Raw genomic sequence first — 18,163 nt, 5'->3', positions numbered from 1 at the left:
ATTAAAATGTTTATACAAGTATTGTATAATAACAACAATAAATACGTGAGTGTACCAAGAAATATACAAAATAAAGACAATCACACTACGAGCACATGTTGGCAAACACGGTTAATATATTATTACTTTTAAAAAACCCACCCACACACATCAGCCTGGTGATCTAGCCCTTTGCGTTATTTAGTTGTTATTTGTTTGCGTTTTCTGGTGTTTATACCGTCGCTCCTCCTTCAGGTGAACAATGCCACAGCCCGGGTGTATGACCAGACAAGAAAAATGGTCAGCCCGTTTTCCTAACGGAGAGGCGGCCCTCAGCGCGCTGCCCTACGGTAACGGTAATGCACGCACGCATGCACACACACCACAACACACCAACGCACGCACGCACACACACACACCATGCATGTATACATCACTTCAGGGGACATTACATTGACTTACATGCTTTCCTGGAGACTTATCCTAACCTTAACCAACACATGCCTAACCCTAACCAAGTCTTCACCCTAAAATTAATGATTCCCCTTATGGGAACCTCCAATTTGTCCCCATAAGGGAGGGCTAGTCCCCACACGTGACGTGTAAAACAGATGTAGGTCCCCACAAGTATAGTAATGCTAGGCCACACACACACACACACACACACACACACACACACACACTAGTAATCCAAACGGCATCAGGCTCACAGCGAGAGGCAGATGAAAAACACACGATCAGTGTTTCCTCCCGCAGTTGCAGACCACATTATGTAAGGCCGTCAGCAAACACAATATCAAGGAGTTTATTTTAGATTTGATTATTTTTAACACCACCTACCAGCCATGACGACAGTTCACTCTCAGATTATCCATCTATTGCTTCAAATGTTCATTTCCAATACGATACTATGATGATTTACTGTCAGATCTAGTCTTAAGAGTTTCCGTGCAGCACTGCAGTTCGATTTGGAAAGATATTAACAAACTATTGTTTTATTGTTTATCGATTATCTTGCTTAGAAGTTGGATATGGGCAACCTGTATTATATTGCAATGTGTTATTCACTAATTGACCATTGTTCTTCTTCATTCAGTGATAGTGACTTCACTGACATCTATTGTATTCAAAATGGTCAGAATCAGTCCCCCTATTTAGCTTGTGTATAACACACTATAATGTAGTTGCCCACAGCTATCGTTAGTATTAATATATACAGTTTTATTAAGCTAGTTTCACTTCTAATACAATGTCAAATCTTAATTAAATGTTGCTTAGAAATGCTAAAAAGAGGGGTTCAAATATCATCTTAGCAAATCCGTGCCTCCCTGCTTTGCATACCATCTGTGCTGCTTCACCTGGAAGAGCTTCAGAGTTAGTGTGGCTGAGGGAATCTGTAATGAAGAAAGGCGCTCAGCCTCAATCAAAATCCATATTTTAAAGCATCGCTGCTCTGAGGCGCTCATCCCGTATCTCCTCTTCTGTCGCCGTGATTAAACTGGCTTTTTAAGTAGCTGGTGAACTATGAAAACCATTGAAATAGGGCCAATAAAAACTGCATTGTAGGTGTAGAGAAAAGTGTGTGTAAATGATAAATACTGTGCTCTTCTTCCCAAACTGCCCATTTTAACGATGCTCTCTCTTTTTGTGAATGTCAGCGGGGTGGAATTGAGTCCTATGATGGGAGCCATGTACGCACCTGAGATCTACGCAGGTAACTACTAACTCTCTCTGTCTCCACTGCCTACTTTACATTTTAATCACATTCCAATCTTTAATTTATATTAATGCTCTGCTTGCCGGACATTTCTCCTACCTGACACTTTTATTGATATCAAGGCCTCAAGGCAGCAATTGGATTATTCCCCTTCTCCCTTTTCTCCTTAATTCTGTGTGACTGCAGAACGACACAGTCTATTATTCTGTAGAGTCAGCAGTGCCCTTTCCTATCACACCTTCAAATAAAGGTCCTGTTTCCTTATAGAAAGCTCTGGAAAGCAAAAACTAAGTTACTGTATTCCTACAGGAAGTTTAAAAGGGATTTTTTAACCAAAAGTGACGTGTTTTTCAGAGTAAAAGCCCCATAGAGTTACCATCTCTTCGCGAAGCTCAGAAAGAGACATGTTTTTCAAAATAAAAGCCACATAAAGTTACTATATCCTTCAAGACTCAGCAAGATGCATGTTTTCAAAATAAAAATCCCAATAGATGGCTGTGTGTTTTTACAGGAAGCTCAGAAAAAGGAGTGCTTTTCAAAACAAAGCCCCATAGATTACGGTATCCTTACAGGAAGCTTAGGAAGAGGCTTGTTTTTCAAAATAATACCCCCATGGTTGTATGGTATCCTTGCTGGAAGATCAGGAGAAGTCATATTTTTTTTTCATATAAAAGTCCCCTAGACTAGAGTAACTTTATACTTTGACGAAGCTCAGGTTTAAGCTTATTTTTCAAAATAAAAGTCCCACAGAGTAACTTTATACTTTGAGATATCTCAGGTTTAAGCTTATTTTTCAAAATAAAAGTCACACAGAGTAACTTTATACTTTGAGGAAGCTCAGGTTAAGCTTATTTTTCAAAATAAAAGTCCACAGAGTAACTTTATACTTTGAGGAAGCTCAGGTTAAGCTTATTTTTCAAAATAAAAGTCACCAGAGTAACTTTATACTTTGAGGAAGCTCAGGTTAAGCTTATTTTTCAAAATAAAAGTCCCACAGAGTAACTTATACTTGTGGAAGCTCAGGTTAAGCTTATTTTTCAAAATAAAAGTCCCACAGAGTAACTTTATACTTTGAGGAAGCTCAGGTTAAGCTTATTTTTCAAATAAAAGCCCCATAGAGTAACTTTATACTTTGAGGAAGCTCAGGTTAAGCTTATTTTTCAAAATAAAAGCCCCATAGAGTAACTTTATACTTTGAGGAAGCTCAGGTTAAGCTTATTTTTCAAATAAAAGCCCCATAGAGTAACTCTATACTTTGAGGAAGCTCAGGTTTAAGCTTATTTTTCAAAATAAAAGCCCCATAGAGTAACTCTATACTTTGAGGAAGCTCAGGTTAAGCTTATTTTTCAAAATAAAAGCCCCATAGAGTAACTTTATACTTTGAGGAAGCTCAGGTTTAAGCTTATTTTTCAAAATAAAAGTCTCACAGAGTAACTTTATACTTTGAGATATCTCAGGTTTAAGCTTATTTTTCAAAATAAAAGTCACACAGAGTAACTTTATACTTTGAGGAAGCTCAGGTTAACCTTATTTTTCAAAATAATCACACAGAGTAACTTTATACTTTGTGGAAGCTCAGGTTAAGCTTATTTTTCAAAATAAAAGTCCCACAGAGTAACTTTATACTTTGAGGAAGCTCAGGTTAAGCTTATTTTTCAAAATAAAAGCCCCATAGAGTAACTTTATACTTTGAGGAAGCTCAGGTTAAGTTTATTTTTCAAAATAAAAGCCCCATAGAGTAACTCTATACTTTGAGGAAGCTCAGGTTTAAGCTATTTTTCAAAATAAAAGCCCCATAGAGTAACTCTATACTTTGAGGAAGCTCAGGTTAAGCTTATTTTTCAAAATAAAATCCCATAGAGTAACTTTATACTTTGAGGAAGCTCAGGTTTAAGCTTATTTTTCAAAATAAAAGTCTCACAGAGTAACTTTATACTTTGAGATATCTCAGGTTTAAGCTTATTTTTCAAAATAAAGTCCCACAGAGTAACTTTATACTTTGAGGAAGCTCAGGTTAAGCTTATTTTTCAAAATAAAAGCCCCACAGAGTAACTTTATACTTTGAGGAAGCTCAGGTTTAAGCTTATTTTTCTAAATAAAAGTCCCACAGAGTAACTTTATACTTTGAGGAAGCTCAGGTTAAGCTTATTTTTCAAAATAAAAGTCACACAGAGTAACTTTATACTTTGAGGAAGCTCAGGTTCTTATTTTTCAAAATAAAAGTCCCACAGAGTAACTTTAACTTTGTGGAAGCTCAGGTTAAGCTTATTTTTCAAAATAAAAGTCCCACAGAGTAACTTTATACTTTGAGGAAGCTCAGGTTAAGCTTATTTTTCAAAAAAAGCCCATAGAGTAACTTTATATACTTTGAGGAAGCTCAGGTTAAGCTTATTTTTCAAAATAAAAGCCCCATAGAGTAACTTTATACTTTGAGGAAGCTCAGGTTAAGCTTATTTTTCAAAATAAAAGCCCCATAGAGTAACTCTATACTTTGAGGAAGCTCAGGTTTAAGCTTATTTTTCAAAATAAAAGCCCCATAGAGTAACTCTATACTTTGAGGAAGCTCAGGTTAAGCTTATTTTTTCAAAATAAAAGCCCCATAGAGTAACTTTATACTTTGAGGAAGCTCAGGTTTAAGCTTATTTTTCAAAATAAAAGTCTCACAGAGTAACTTTATACTTTGAGATATCTCAGGTTTAAGCTTATTTTTCAAAATAAAAGTCACACAGAGTAACTTTATACTTTGAGGAAGCTCAGGTTAACCTTATTTTTCAAAATAAAAGTCACACAGAGTAACTTTATACTTTGTGGAAGCTCAGGTTAAGCTTATTTTTCAAAATAAAAGTCCCACAGAGTAACTTTATACTTTGAGGAAGCTCAGGTTAAGCTTATTTTTCAAAATAAAAGCCCCATAGAGTAACTTTATACTTTGAGGAAGCTCAGGTTAAGTTATTTTTCAAAATAAAAGCCCCATAGAGTAACTCTATACTTTGAGGAAGCTCAGGTTAAGCTTATTTTTCAAATAAAGCCCCATAGAGTAACTCTATACTTTGAGGAAGCTCAGGTTAAGCTTATTTTTCAAATAAAATCCCCATAGAGTAACTTTATACTTTGAGGAAGCTCAGGTTTAAGCTTATTTTTCAAAATAAAAGTCCACAGAGTAACTTTATACTTTGAGATATCTCAGGTTTAAGCTTATTTTCAAAATAAAAGTCCCACAGATAACTTTATACTTTGAGAAGCTCAGGTTAAGCTTATTTTTCAAATAAAAGCCCCATAGAGTAACTTTATACTTTGAGGAAGCTCAGGTTTAAGCTTATTTTTCTAATAAAAGTCCCACAGAGTAACTTTATACTTTGAGATATCTCAGGTTAAGCTTATTTTTCAAAATAAAAGTCACACAGAGTAACTTTATACTTTGAGGAAGCTCAGGTTAAGCTTATTTTTCTAAATAAGAAATAATTCTGGTATCAATGCATAATTAGCATGTTTCTCCCCCTATTTTGTCCATCCACACTATCTCCCTTCTTCTCTAAATCACCTGCTTTTCTCTCTCTCTCTCCCCCCCCTTCAGTCCCAGGGTTCCCCTACTCTTCAGCAGCGGCAGCAGCCACCACAGCAGCAGCAGCGTTTCGCGGGGCTCACCTGAGAGGCCGCGGCCGACCCGTCTACAGCGCTGTGCGAGCCGCCGTGCCTCAACCCGCCATGCCTACATACCCTGGGTAAGAACAGACTTAAAAGAAGACTTAAATAAATCTAATAAATTAAGTAAAAAGTGCTATGAATGGATATAGCATAAGATAAAATGTAAATATGATTAGAAACAAGGCAGTCTAGTAAAAACGTGAAAAGATTGAAATACAATCTAAAAAAATTATATAATTTAAGAATTTAAGAAAAATGTGAAGACATTTTTTTTAATAGAATACAAATATTAATATAAACATTTCATAAAAGGATAAAGAATAGATAAAATGTAAATTTAATATAAACAATCCAGTTAAGTAAAAATGTGAAAAAAAAATAATACAATATTTTTAATAAAATGTTAAGAATTAAGTAAAAATGTGAAATTAAAAGATAACAAAATAGAGTAAAAGTAAAGTAAAATGTGCAAATGTATAATAATACAAACAGCAATAAATATGTACAAATCTGTGTTAGTATTGATAAAGATAATAATTCTGAAATGCACAATTCAAAGTGTGTTTTAGCCGCTGATGGTGAAATCAGAACTATGAGAGTTATTGACGTCACACATTTGTAGCTGCCCTATATCTGCACTGAGTGTTTTAACACATTTGAGAAGTACTAAAAGTCAGGATCAATTGTTTTGTTCAGTGGCCTTTAAATCTATTGAGGAACCACTTCACAGAATCCTTCCCCCGCTCCCGGTTTAATACAGCGGCTCGTGCTCACACGTCATTCACACTTCACATCCCTTCCCTCTGTCACTCAGTTCATAAGCTCTTCAGCTCTGATGGGATTGCACCATTCGAGCTTCATTTGAATAAAACCCCGCAGATACCAAGCCATCAGCAGATTAGCATAAACACACACAAAGCACATCGAGCCATTATGCAGAAGCAGAATTATTCCACGTTCCCCGTTAACTGTGTGTTGTGTCCATCAGTGTGTGTACTGTGCATGTTGTTGTTCCGTGCTGTGATGATTGGCTAATGGGGTCGACTCGTGACTGCTCAGATCAAAGCAGAATTGATTGGTTATTGGCTTTTCTTACTATGATGATGATGATGATGAAGCTGAACAAGATGAAATACCCCTCCATATCTGCTCCACTAGAAACCAAAGCACACCTCTGAGATTTCATAAGAGCATCAAAGCAGATTTAAAGGTCACCTATTATGCAAAATCCACCTTTTCATGTCTCTTCTTCATCAACATGTGTCCCCTCTTCTTCATGTCTCTTCTACATCAACATGTGTCCCCTCTTCTTCATGTCTCTTCTACATCAACATGTGTCCCCTCTTCTCCATGTCTCTTCTACATCAACATGTGTCCCCTCTTCTTCATGTCTCTTCTACATCAACATGTGTCCCCTCTTCTTCATGTCTCTTCTACATCAACATGTGTCCCCTCTTCTTCATGTCTCTTCTTCATCAACATGTCCCCCTCTTCTTCATGTCTCCTCTACATCAACACGTGTCCCCTCTTCTTCATGTCTCCTCTACATCAACATGTGTCCCCTCTCCTCTTCTTCATGTCTCTTCTACCTCAACATGTGTCCCCTCTTCTTCATGTCTCTTCTACATCAACATGTGTCCCCTCTTCTTCATGTCTCTTCTACATCAACATGTGTCCCCTCTTCTTCATGTCTCTTCTACATCAACATGTGTCCCCTCTTCTTCGTGTCTCTTCTTCATCAACATGCGTCCCCTCTTCTTCACGTCTCTTCTACATCAACATGTGTCCCCTCTTCTTCATGTCTCTTCTACATCAACATGTGTCCCCTCTTCTTCATGTCTCTTCTACATCAACATGTGTCCCCTCTTCTTCATGTCTCTTCTACATCAACATGTGTCCCCTCTTCTTCATGTCTCCTCTACATCAACATGTGTCCCCTCTTCTTCATGTCTCCTCTACATCAACACGTGTCCCCTCTTCTTCACGTCTCTTCTACATCAACATGTGTCCCCTCTTCTTCATGTCTCTTCTACATCAACATGCGTCCCCTCTTCTTCACGTCTCTTCTACATCAACATGTGTCCCCTCTTCTTCATGTCTCTTCTCTTCTTCATCAACATGTGTCCCCTCTTCTTCATGTCTCTTCTACATCAACATGTGTCCCCTCTTCTTCATGTCTCTTCTACATCAACATGTGTCCCCTCTTCTTCATGTCTCTTCTACATCAACATGTGTCCCCTCTTCTTCGTGTCTCTTCTCGTCAACATGTGTCCCCTCTTCTTCATGTCTCTTCTACCTCACACTCACATGTGTCCCCTCTTCTTCATGTCTCTTCTACATCAACATGTGTCCCCTCTCTCTTCTGTCTCTTCTTCATCAACATGCGTCCCCTCTTCTTCACGTCTCTTCTACATCAACATGTGTCCCCTCTTCTTCATGTCTCCTCTACATCAACATGTGTCCCCTCTTCTCCATGTCTCTTCTACATCAACATGCGTCCCCTCTTCTTCACGTCTCTTCTACATCAACATGTGTCCCCTCTTCTTCATGTCTCTCTACATCAACATGTGTCCCCTCTTCTTCATGTCTCTCTCTACATCAACATGTGTCCCCTCTTTCTTCATGTCTCTTCTACCTCAACATGTGTCCCCTCTTCTTCATGTCTCTTCTACTTCAACATGTGTCCCCTCTTCTCATGTCTCTTCTACATCAACATGTGTCCCCTCTTCTTCATGTCTCTTCTACATCAACATGTGTCCCCTCTTCTTCATGTCTCTTCTACATCACATGTGTCCCCTCTTCATGTGTCCCCTCTTCTTCATGTCTCTTCTACATCAACATGTGTCCCCTCTTCTTCATGTCTCTTCTACATCAACATGTGTCCCCTCTTCTCTCTTCATGTCTCTTCTACATCAACATGTGTCCCCTCTTCTTCATGTCTCTTCTACATCAACATGTGTCCCCTCTTCTTCATGTCTCTTCTACATCAACATGTGTCCCCTCTTCTTCATGTCTCTTCTACATCAACATGTGTCCCCTCTTCTTCATGTCTCTTCTACATCAACATGTGTCCCCTCTTCTCCATGTCTCTTCTACATCAACATGTGTCCCCTCTTCTTCATGTCTCTTCTACATCAACATGTGTCCCCTCTTCTTCATGTCTCTTCTACATCAACATGTGTCCCCTCTTCTCCATGTCTCTTCTACATCAACATGTGTCCCCTCTTCTTCATGTCTCTTCTACATCAACATGTGTCCCCTCTTCTTCATGTCTCTTCTACATCAACATGTGTCCCCTCTTCTTCTATGTCTCTTCTACATCAACATGTGTCCCCTCTTCTTCATGTCTCTTCTACATCAACATGTGTCCCCTCTTCTTCATGTCTCTTCTACATCAACATGTGTCCCCTCTTCTTCATGTCTCTTCTACATCAACATGTGTCCCCTCTTCTTCATGTCTCTTCTACATCAACATGTGTCCCCTCTTCTTCATGTCTCTTCTACATCAACATGTGTCCCCTCTTCTTCATGTCTCTTCTACATCAACATGTGTCCCCTCTTCTTCATGTCTCTTCTACATCAACATGTGTCCCCTCTTCTTCATGTCTCTTCTACATCAACATGTGTCCCCTCTTCTCATGTCTCTTCTACATCAACATGTGTCCCCTCTTCTTCATGTCTCTTCTACATCAACATGTGTCCCCTCTTCTTCCATGTCTCTTCTACATCAACATGTGTCCCCTCTTCTTCATGTCTCTTCTACATCAACATGTGTCCCCTCTTCTTCATGTCTCTTCTACATCAACATGTGTCCCCTCTTCTTCATGTCTCTTCTTCACATCAACATGTGTCCCCTCTTCTTCATGTCTCTTCTACATCAACATGTGTCCCCTCTTCTTCATGTCTCTTCTACATCAACATGTGTCCCCTCTTTCTTCATGTCTCTTCTACATCAACATGTGTCCCCTCTTCTTCATGTCTCTTCTACATCAACATGTGTCCCCTCTTCTTCATGTCTCTTCTCTCACACATGTGTCCCCTCTTCTTCATGTCTCTTCTACATCAACATGTGTCCCCTCTTCTTCATGTCTCTTCTACATCAACATGTGTCCCCTTTCTTCATGTCTCTTCTCATCAACATGTGTCCCCTCTTCTTCATGTCTCTTCTACATCAACATGTGTCCCCTCTGTGGAAAGAGACTCTGAAAGTTTCAGGAACAAAGATTCTCTCTCTTTTTGATCCATTTCTATAAAAACCTGTCTGAAAATGAGCTGATCAGATTTTGGCCACTTTATGATGTCATAACGATATGTTTTGGTGTGTAACCATTAGCCAATCACCAACCAAGGTAACCCCCCCCTCCCCCTTATCACCTGAATCCCTCCTAGAGCACCATTGAGTTCTTTGTAACCAAATGTCTCTCAGAGGGGCTGGGAGGGCTCCTTATTTCATCTACAGTAACAGACAGAGAATCAGCACTTTGGAAACAGGGCTGAAACAGAGGGGATTATGGGTAATGCTGCAATGATCTGTTTGGTGTTCAATCAGAGACAGGCTCTGGATAATCTGAGACCTGTGATATATTGATGAGAAACAGTATAATAGGGGACCTTTAATGTGTTGGTTTTAAATTGTAGCGGGGGAATAAGAGATCTTCTGGCTGGCACTTCAGCTCAAGGACATGAATCTGCTATGAGTCACAGTAGTGCCCTTTACAAAGAGACATCTGTAGAAGATGAGGAAAGACATGTGGAAATAATAAATATGTAAATAAATAAGTAGTTCCTCTTTTAAATTCTCATAAATTACATTTCTAATCCAAAATCTTTTGTTTGATTTGGATTTATTTTTTTTTACATAATAAAATGTATTCTTTAAGCCTTTATTTTATACGTTTTTGCTTTTGCCTTTTAATAATAAAGAATTAAAAAAAAAAAATACAATCGAAAAACGTTGATATCATCATTTATTTGCAAAAAATAAAATATGTATATAAGGAAATAATTGAAATATAAATGAAAAATGCTTAAAATTAAATATTATATCGTATTTTGTTATGTCTATATTTCAACAACTATTTATTGTATGTTTTCTTATGTATGCAAATGTATTTATTTCTTATATGTATTTTCTTAATATTTATGTGTTGTATTATTATTTTTTGTTATTATTTATTATATATCTATTTCCTTTATTATTTAAAATAACCACATTTATTTAACTGTTTCTTGCACATATGTAGGCTTTATCAAGTCTCTCCTATGACTCCACAATCAGCTGTATGTTCAGTAATGGAGCTCAGTGGGAGCTGTATTTGCTCTGCATGCTGCATGGGTGTGAATAACGTTTCTCTCTCTGTCTCCCCCTCTCTCTCTCTTCATAATGATGTTCTGCGTGACCTTCCTCCTCTCTCAGTGTGGTGTATCAGGATGGGTTTTACGGCTCTGCAGACTTATATATGTAAGTAAACTCACCTCCCACCGACACTCCCTCCTCTCTCTCTCTCCCCCCTCTCCTCACAGCTTATCCTGCGTTTTCTTTCCCTCTGGGCTGTGATTCTGCATGTGTGTGTCCACAAGCTGCCTGCAAACACTATAAACCACACCTTCTTATTAAGTCATTTCAAACGCAGCTCGGGTCAAAAAAGGTTTAAAATAGCTGCAAAAACGTAAGAATGGTGAATCTCAAACTGTGTGTTTGTGTGTGTGTGGTGTGTGTGTGTGTGTGTGTTTGGGTGTGTGTGTGGTGTGTGTGTGGTGGGTGTGTGTGTGTGTGTTTGTGTGTGGTGTGTGGTGTGTGTGTGTGTGTGTGTGTGTGTGTGTGTGTGTGTGTTGTGTGTGTGGTGTGTGTGTGTGTGTGTGTGTGTGTGTGTGTGTGTGTGTGTGTGTTGGTGTTGTGTGTGTGTGTTGTGTGTGTGTGTGTGTGTGTGTGTGTGTGTGTGTGTGTGTGTCCTCTTTCTCTCATGTCCCGTAATTACATTGAGTTTTTCTATACGAGTTTCTCCCCCCTGCTTTCCCTCCCCTTTTTCTCCCTTTGTGATAATAATCCTAATACAAACGCGACCCCGACCCGTTCCCTTTCCTCCCTCTGTCCTCTCTGATAAAACACCCCCCCCCCCCCCCCCCCCCCCCCCCCCCATATAGAAATGCAATATACTGACACTGACTTGGTTTTGTGAATGTATATAATCTAGTCTATATGTATGTAAAACAGGTTTTGGGCGTTAATATGTCATATATATGTATTTCTTTACTAAGGGCTGTACTACAGTGTACATTTATCAGGATTTAGCTACTTTTTTATGACCTTATCGACCTAAAAAAATAGAGGAAAATGTTGTTATAGAGCGGTGGAGTGATGGCGTTTGTTTGGTTAGGTTAGCATAATGTTTTCAATGAGAGATCACGTTGGTTTTTTTAAAGAATAAAAGCCAACAAATGTGTCTTCAAGCAGAATATTTTTGTAGGATTAAAACACGTCTAGAATTGTTCAAATAAGTATTTTTCTAAATGAAAAGACGACAAAAGAAGCTTTGCCGGGTTAAGGAAGAAGCTTCGACCCTATTTTTCGTACTAAATTCAAGAAGTTTTTGTATTTAATACAAGTTTATATCGCCTATAACTGCATAACTATATTACTTTCTAAACGTTAACCTTTGAGATGAGATATTGCACAGAGTAAAACATACATGGTGTAGTATCTCGAGAATTCATTACATTCTATAAAAAGTCACAAATATTTCCATATCTCTAATCTTTCTTAGAATGAGATGTCAGTATATTCCACCTCTATACGGCGCCCCATCATCCCCACACCTTAGCCCAGGTGTCTCCTCCTCACACACACACATTATTAACTCTTAACTTTCTGTGTGTGTGTTTAGGGAGGTTATCCTGCTGCTGCTGCTGCCGCGGCAGCCGCCTACCGCTACGCCCAGCCGGCCGCCGTAACCGGGGCAACCGCTGCAGCCGCCGCCTACAGCGACAGGTGAGGTCACACACACACACACACACACACACACACACACACACACACACACACACACACACACTCACACACACACACCTTTGTTAACGTTTCCATCTACACTTGTGTTCACCAGGTCACTTTCGTCGAGACTTCTCCACATTTCTCCTTCGATTAGATTTCCTCTTTCCAATTACTGCAGCGTTTTATTTGGACTCTGATGGTTGCCTGGGTCCAGACCTTTGAATCCGCCCACATTATGTTGACTGGAAATTAGTTTAAAAAGGATCACAATTCTGTCAAGAATCGGGAAAAGAGGAGAGCCAATTAAAAACAAACTCAAATGCTTCCATGTCAAAGGGGGGCTTTGGGTTTTGTCAGTGTCCTTTGTGTATTCTGTTACTATTAAGTATCCCTTGGTTTCAACTTGGTTTGGCCAAGCCACTATATAGGCTCCTTGGTTTGTCATTGTAGCAGGTCCGTTTGTTGAGTTTACACCTGCTGAGGTGATGCCATGTTTCTTTGAGGTATTTTCTGTTGACCTCTTTTATAACAGGGGGTCCGCGGGGTCTTAAAAAGTATTAAAAGTTGATAAATCAATTTAGCGAAAATGAAGGCTATTAAAAAGTATTAAACGGCATTTCCCAAGGCATTACATTTAGTAGCTTGTTTTCAATAAGTATATAAACTGTCTAAAGAGGTTGTATTCTACAGTGTGCCTGAATGTAATCATTGTGTAGGTGTGTAGTGTGATTCTGTGTAGTTTATTTATGGCATCCCGTTGGATGTGACGTCATCTGAACAGGACATCGCGCGCTCACTGCTTGATAGCGTGCGAAGGTCCGTTTACGCCGGTTGTTAACAACATCGTTATGGGGAAATGCAAGTCTGCGTCCAAATGGTTGGAAGATAAGGAGGAAGGACAATCAATACTGTATATAGTCAATGTGAGGTAAAGTGTGTCGCCAAGGTAACCGGTTAAAACTCAAAGTGGCGATGAGCTCTTAAAATGTATGGAAAGGGTCTTAAAAAAGGTCTTAAAAGGTTTTACACCTGACTTCAGGATTCCTGCGTATTCCCTGAATAGGCTTAGTTATTAGAAATGAATATTGGTTTATGTTTTTCTTTGGATGTTATGGGTAAATAAAAAAACCCAGTTTATTTAAACCCACTCCTGTGTCCGTTTTGCCGTACTGCTTGGTCCATGGTAATTAGCAGTTATACTTGTATATAGACATACTTGCACATCATGCAATAAGTAAACAAACAAAACAATGAGAAATAAAAACATGATCAATACTTCGGCCTTACAAAAAAAAAAGGAAGGTAGAGTTGTTTTGGTCTTTATTTCTTTAAAACCAAAATGTGTAACTTCCTGTATGTTGTGTTCCCTAGTTACGGCCGAGTGTACACTACAGACCCGTACCACGGTTTAAATCCAGCCGCCGCTGCTTATGGAGTCGGAGCAATGGTGAGTTAACTGACAAACTCTCTGCACAAAACACACTATTTATACTTTTAAGATGCACGGCACCCTCTGTATTTTCAGGGTAATGCAAGTGGATGCATGGGGTCTGCACATGTTAAGTTATGTTTGGATCCACCATAGGCCTTTCTTTTTTGTGTGTCCTCAACAGGACATTGCACTCACATTGCAAGTGAGTTAAACAAAAAAAAAGTGCACATTTGTCTCATTAAATGCATATTTTGTCGATTTCACTGCTACCTGTTTAGAGTACATTTGATGGAATAATACAGCGCTGTTACTTCATTGTTTATTGACGTGTTGTTTCTTTTTGTCTCTTCCAGGCCAGTTTATACCGGGCAGGATACAGTAGGTTTGCTCCGTACTAAAAGAATAAATAAAAAAAAACACAAATCACATCCGAGGAATTTCACATCGCTCCCAAAAAACCCTTTTTCCAGCTCTTTGTTTGGCAGCAGCTCCCCTCCACTCTCCTGCAGGCGGACAATAGTGACAACTCATGTTTTTTTTTTGTGTCATTTTGTGGCGACAGAGGTCATTGTGCCACATCGTCAAACTCTCTGTCCTCGAAAAACAAACCTGCCACGAAAAAAACAAAACAACCCTGCGACTTTGAACTACAGGGCGTGATTTCGGACGTTTTTTTACTACACTACGGGACCTGGAAGGAGTGAGACTTCACATCTTTTTCCCTCTCTGACAGTATATCCACCGCCCTATAGGAGCTCATATATCCACACTTTAAGCAGACGGTATCCTCTACATTTCAAAAAGACGCTACTCTAAAAGGTACTCGAAAATGTAGGAATTATTATGATTTTTTGTGCATTTATCCGGAAGGACCTGGGAGCATTTGACTGACAGAAACCACTCTAAACACGGCATGGGAATTTATCGTTTTTTGCTCACTACTTTCCCCTTGAATTTACAATCATGTTAAGAAAACGACAAGGAAAAAGACGATAAAAATGACTTTTATTTTCTGTATTACCTCACTCTTCTTTTACTTATTTTTGCTGCCATTTGATAAGTATATAAAGCAGCCACAGAGACATCCTGTTATACTCATTTAACCAACAACACTAAGACGGGATCCTGTATCTCCGTCCTTTTCCCCCCGCCTCTTCTCTAAAGGCTCGTCCTCGATTTTCTCCTCGTCGCGCTTCTTCTTCTTCTTCAAAAAAAAACCCATCATGAAACATTCCTTCAAATGAACGCTCATCGAAAACGATTAGCCGATTCAAAGCGGGAACACACACCTACATTTCGGGAAGCTCATCATCCCTCCTGGCCAATCAGAGGAGGATTAGTGAATCCCGACAGAATTAGAAATTGGAGACGCAGAGATCGAACAGAACAGGAGTGTCTGATATTTATACTCATCATTGTTAAGGACACCATGATTTGTCATTTTAAAATCCGTCATTATTATTCTGGGATTGTTTCGGGTCCGAGGAGTTTGTATGTTTCTCCATATACTCTCACTTTGTTGCTATTATTGGTTCCAAAGATTTTTATTCTGAAATAAGCACATTTTTTTAATTTTGGTCCTGATGTATTTCCTAATTTTCTTTGTGTTTCTTTGTGCCTTTTATTTAGTTATATATAGTTTTCAGTACAGCACCCTGGGGAAATGTCATGTTAGCAGCAGCAGTGTGCAGGATTTGGGAATTCACAAAAACAAATTCGGACCACTCATTTATGCCAAGACAAGGGAAATCAGAGCAGATGGAGTCATGAGGGATATGCAGAAAGACAGAGCTGATATTATGGATTGTGTTTTTGCCGTTAGGGCCAAATTACGGCGAAATAAATCGTCCAAAAACGTCCAGAAAAAGAGGAGAGGGTTATTGTGAAGGTGAGAGCCATTAATCATCAGTTGACAGGACAACAAACGTCCCCTGCTGTGTATTGTTTTTTTTTATTTCAGTACAAGGAGTTTTTTTGTATGATTGTGTGCAGTAGGTCCAATGAGTATTTTCGACGAGCATTACCTCTTGTTCTTTTTTGGGTCTTTTATTATTCCTTACAAGTATTATCAGAAGTGTTGCTATGCATGCTTTTGTGAGAGAGGAAGTCAGAATCCTGTTTTCATTATGTGCATGAATTCAAATCATAGTGCTGGAGGAGAGGAGGACGGGGGGGGGTGTTTACAGAGCAAGAGGAGGATGTTGATGCGAGGAGTAAAAGGTCCAGGGGGGAAAGGAAGTTGATTTGCTTCAATACTCCGGGTTACGGCTGCTCTGTGCCTCGGTTTGTAATCACCAGTTTAATTTGGGACGTGCGGACCCCCCGTGGTTCTCTTTTATACCGACAGTAAAATCACCTAATGATCATTGGCTTTGAGATGAAAAGAAGACGCTGGTGAAACAGCTAGCGCCACCTTTCTGGTGCATCGAGCAGCCACTGTGGTGCAGGAATGAGTCCTAAAACCAGGAATGAGTTAGCATTTTAGCACGGGCTCCCTCTTATCAAACTCAATTTGAATTTATTTTTGGTTAGACGCCTAAAATAAGGTCTGTGGTTAACACAAACTGAAGATATTTTCATCATTTGTTCAACACGTAGCTGAAAAAGACGACTAAGCGTCATCGGGCTGAACGTTAGCCACCTTTAGCTTAGCGGTGGTGACGTGAAGTCATGTAATTCCTTTATAGCCTCACGTTAGCTTACAAGACTCTCACTTATTGTTCTTCTACATCAAATATGTCAGTAAATACCCCACGAGTAATTATCCAAAGCTTGTAGGTGTTCTAAAAACATCAGTTACTAGCAAGTGGCAAAGAGAAACAACATTAGCCGCCATTAGCTTAGCGGTGTCACGCAACCGTGTTCACTTATAGCCTAGCGTTAGCTTTTTGCTACATTTCAAAAATCATAAAATTGCCGGTATAATACGGATATTATCATGCTGAACAAATCATCATAGAAAAGGTGTTTGCCACTGATTTTAATGTCTGCAATATTTCAAAAGCTGATAAAAAAATCCCATTGGCTTTTTGTCGAGGGAGCTCTTTAGATGCTAACTCTAATGGTAGTAAATCTGATTTGCTGCAGAGGTGCATGCTGGGACAAAGTTCTCCTCTGACCCTCGAGTGGAACAGTGGGAGGTGTTTTTGTACAGGGATTTCATAAATGACTTTGAACTGCATGTGGATTTTTTTTTTTTTGTAATGTCACATGCTCTTAAAAGCTCATTTATCCAAGTGATTTTTTTTTCAATAAGTGACATGTATTTTCTCACAATGTTCATTTTGCCATCCTTGTGTCTGCCTTCTGTTTATTCTCTCCATTATTATTGAATGTATATAATAAATAAACTGTTTGGTTTTTAAATTGGTCTGGGAATACTTATTACTTCTATATGCTTAATAATTATTAATTTGAGCACTTTTCCATGTTCTCAAAGCGCTTTAAATGATATATATATAAGACGTGTAATTACATCGAATACTGTGGATAATTTAGCAATTTAGGGGGAAGTGCCTTGCCCAAGGACACATCTAAACTATATATACTTATATACCTTTATCAAGTTTAAAGGGAGGATTTGTCCTAAAAACACAATTGCATCTTTTTCCTCTTACCTGTAGTGTTAGTCATCCATTTTTGATTGTTTTAGTGCGAGTTGTCGAGTGTTGGAGATGTCTGCCATCGCTCCAATATAATGAAACTAGATGGCCCTTAACGGTCCCATGTCATGCTTTTCTGGTTATTACCCGTCCCCTTGTGTGTTATGAAGGTTTTTATGCATGTGAACGGTCTGCAGAGTCACAAACCCTCAAAGTACACCCTGTAACGAGTAAAACTCGTTAAAAAAGAAATTGGCCCAAATGGACCAATCCTTGGAGCACCTCACACACCAGGATCCCTTGGCTAACTAACAGGGAGTCCCCATTGCATAGAGCTCCCTGAACGTTGGTAATAGACGATTTGGGATCGCGGAGAAATGCTCTCCGCAGACCCATTCTCACAGCGTTATATAACCTTTTTCTTTCTCAATATTAAGTCACACTTATTGTTTTTACTTCGGCTGTGAGTGTGTGTGTGCTCAGGATGAGTTTTGCTTGTTCTCGCTGTATCACCGACCCGGAAACCTGTCCGCTCCTCGCAGCAGCGGCGAGCAGCAACGAGCCTCGCAACGTCCCGACCAATCAGAGCACACTGGGCTCACAGGGAGGGGTGGCAGGAGCTCCAACAAGCCGTTTAGGACAGAGTGAATACACATACAGAGATGCTGAGAAACCATTGTGAATTTGGAAAATTGCACAATTTAAATCTATTCTAGACCTCAACAATGGAAATATGATCAGTAGAAATGGCCATGACATGGGACCTTTAACTTATGATGCTTGAAGCGCCATTAAAA

The 18,163-nt window shown here is 39.2% G+C and overlaps 1 pseudogene; it reads left to right on the top strand.

Moving 5' to 3' along the window:
- LOC117542509 overlaps nucleotides 1–14,966 on the top strand; it is a 77,375-nt pseudogene extending 62,409 nt beyond the window's left edge.
- Nucleotides 14,967–18,163: the final 3,197 nt, after the last annotated feature.

This window comes from Gymnodraco acuticeps, unplaced genomic scaffold (genome assembly GCF_902827175.1).
Source record: "Gymnodraco acuticeps unplaced genomic scaffold, fGymAcu1.1, whole genome shotgun sequence".
Lineage (NCBI taxonomy): Eukaryota > Metazoa > Chordata > Actinopteri > Perciformes > Bathydraconidae > Gymnodraco > Gymnodraco acuticeps.
This window is presented reverse-complemented; position numbering and strand designations above follow the sequence as displayed.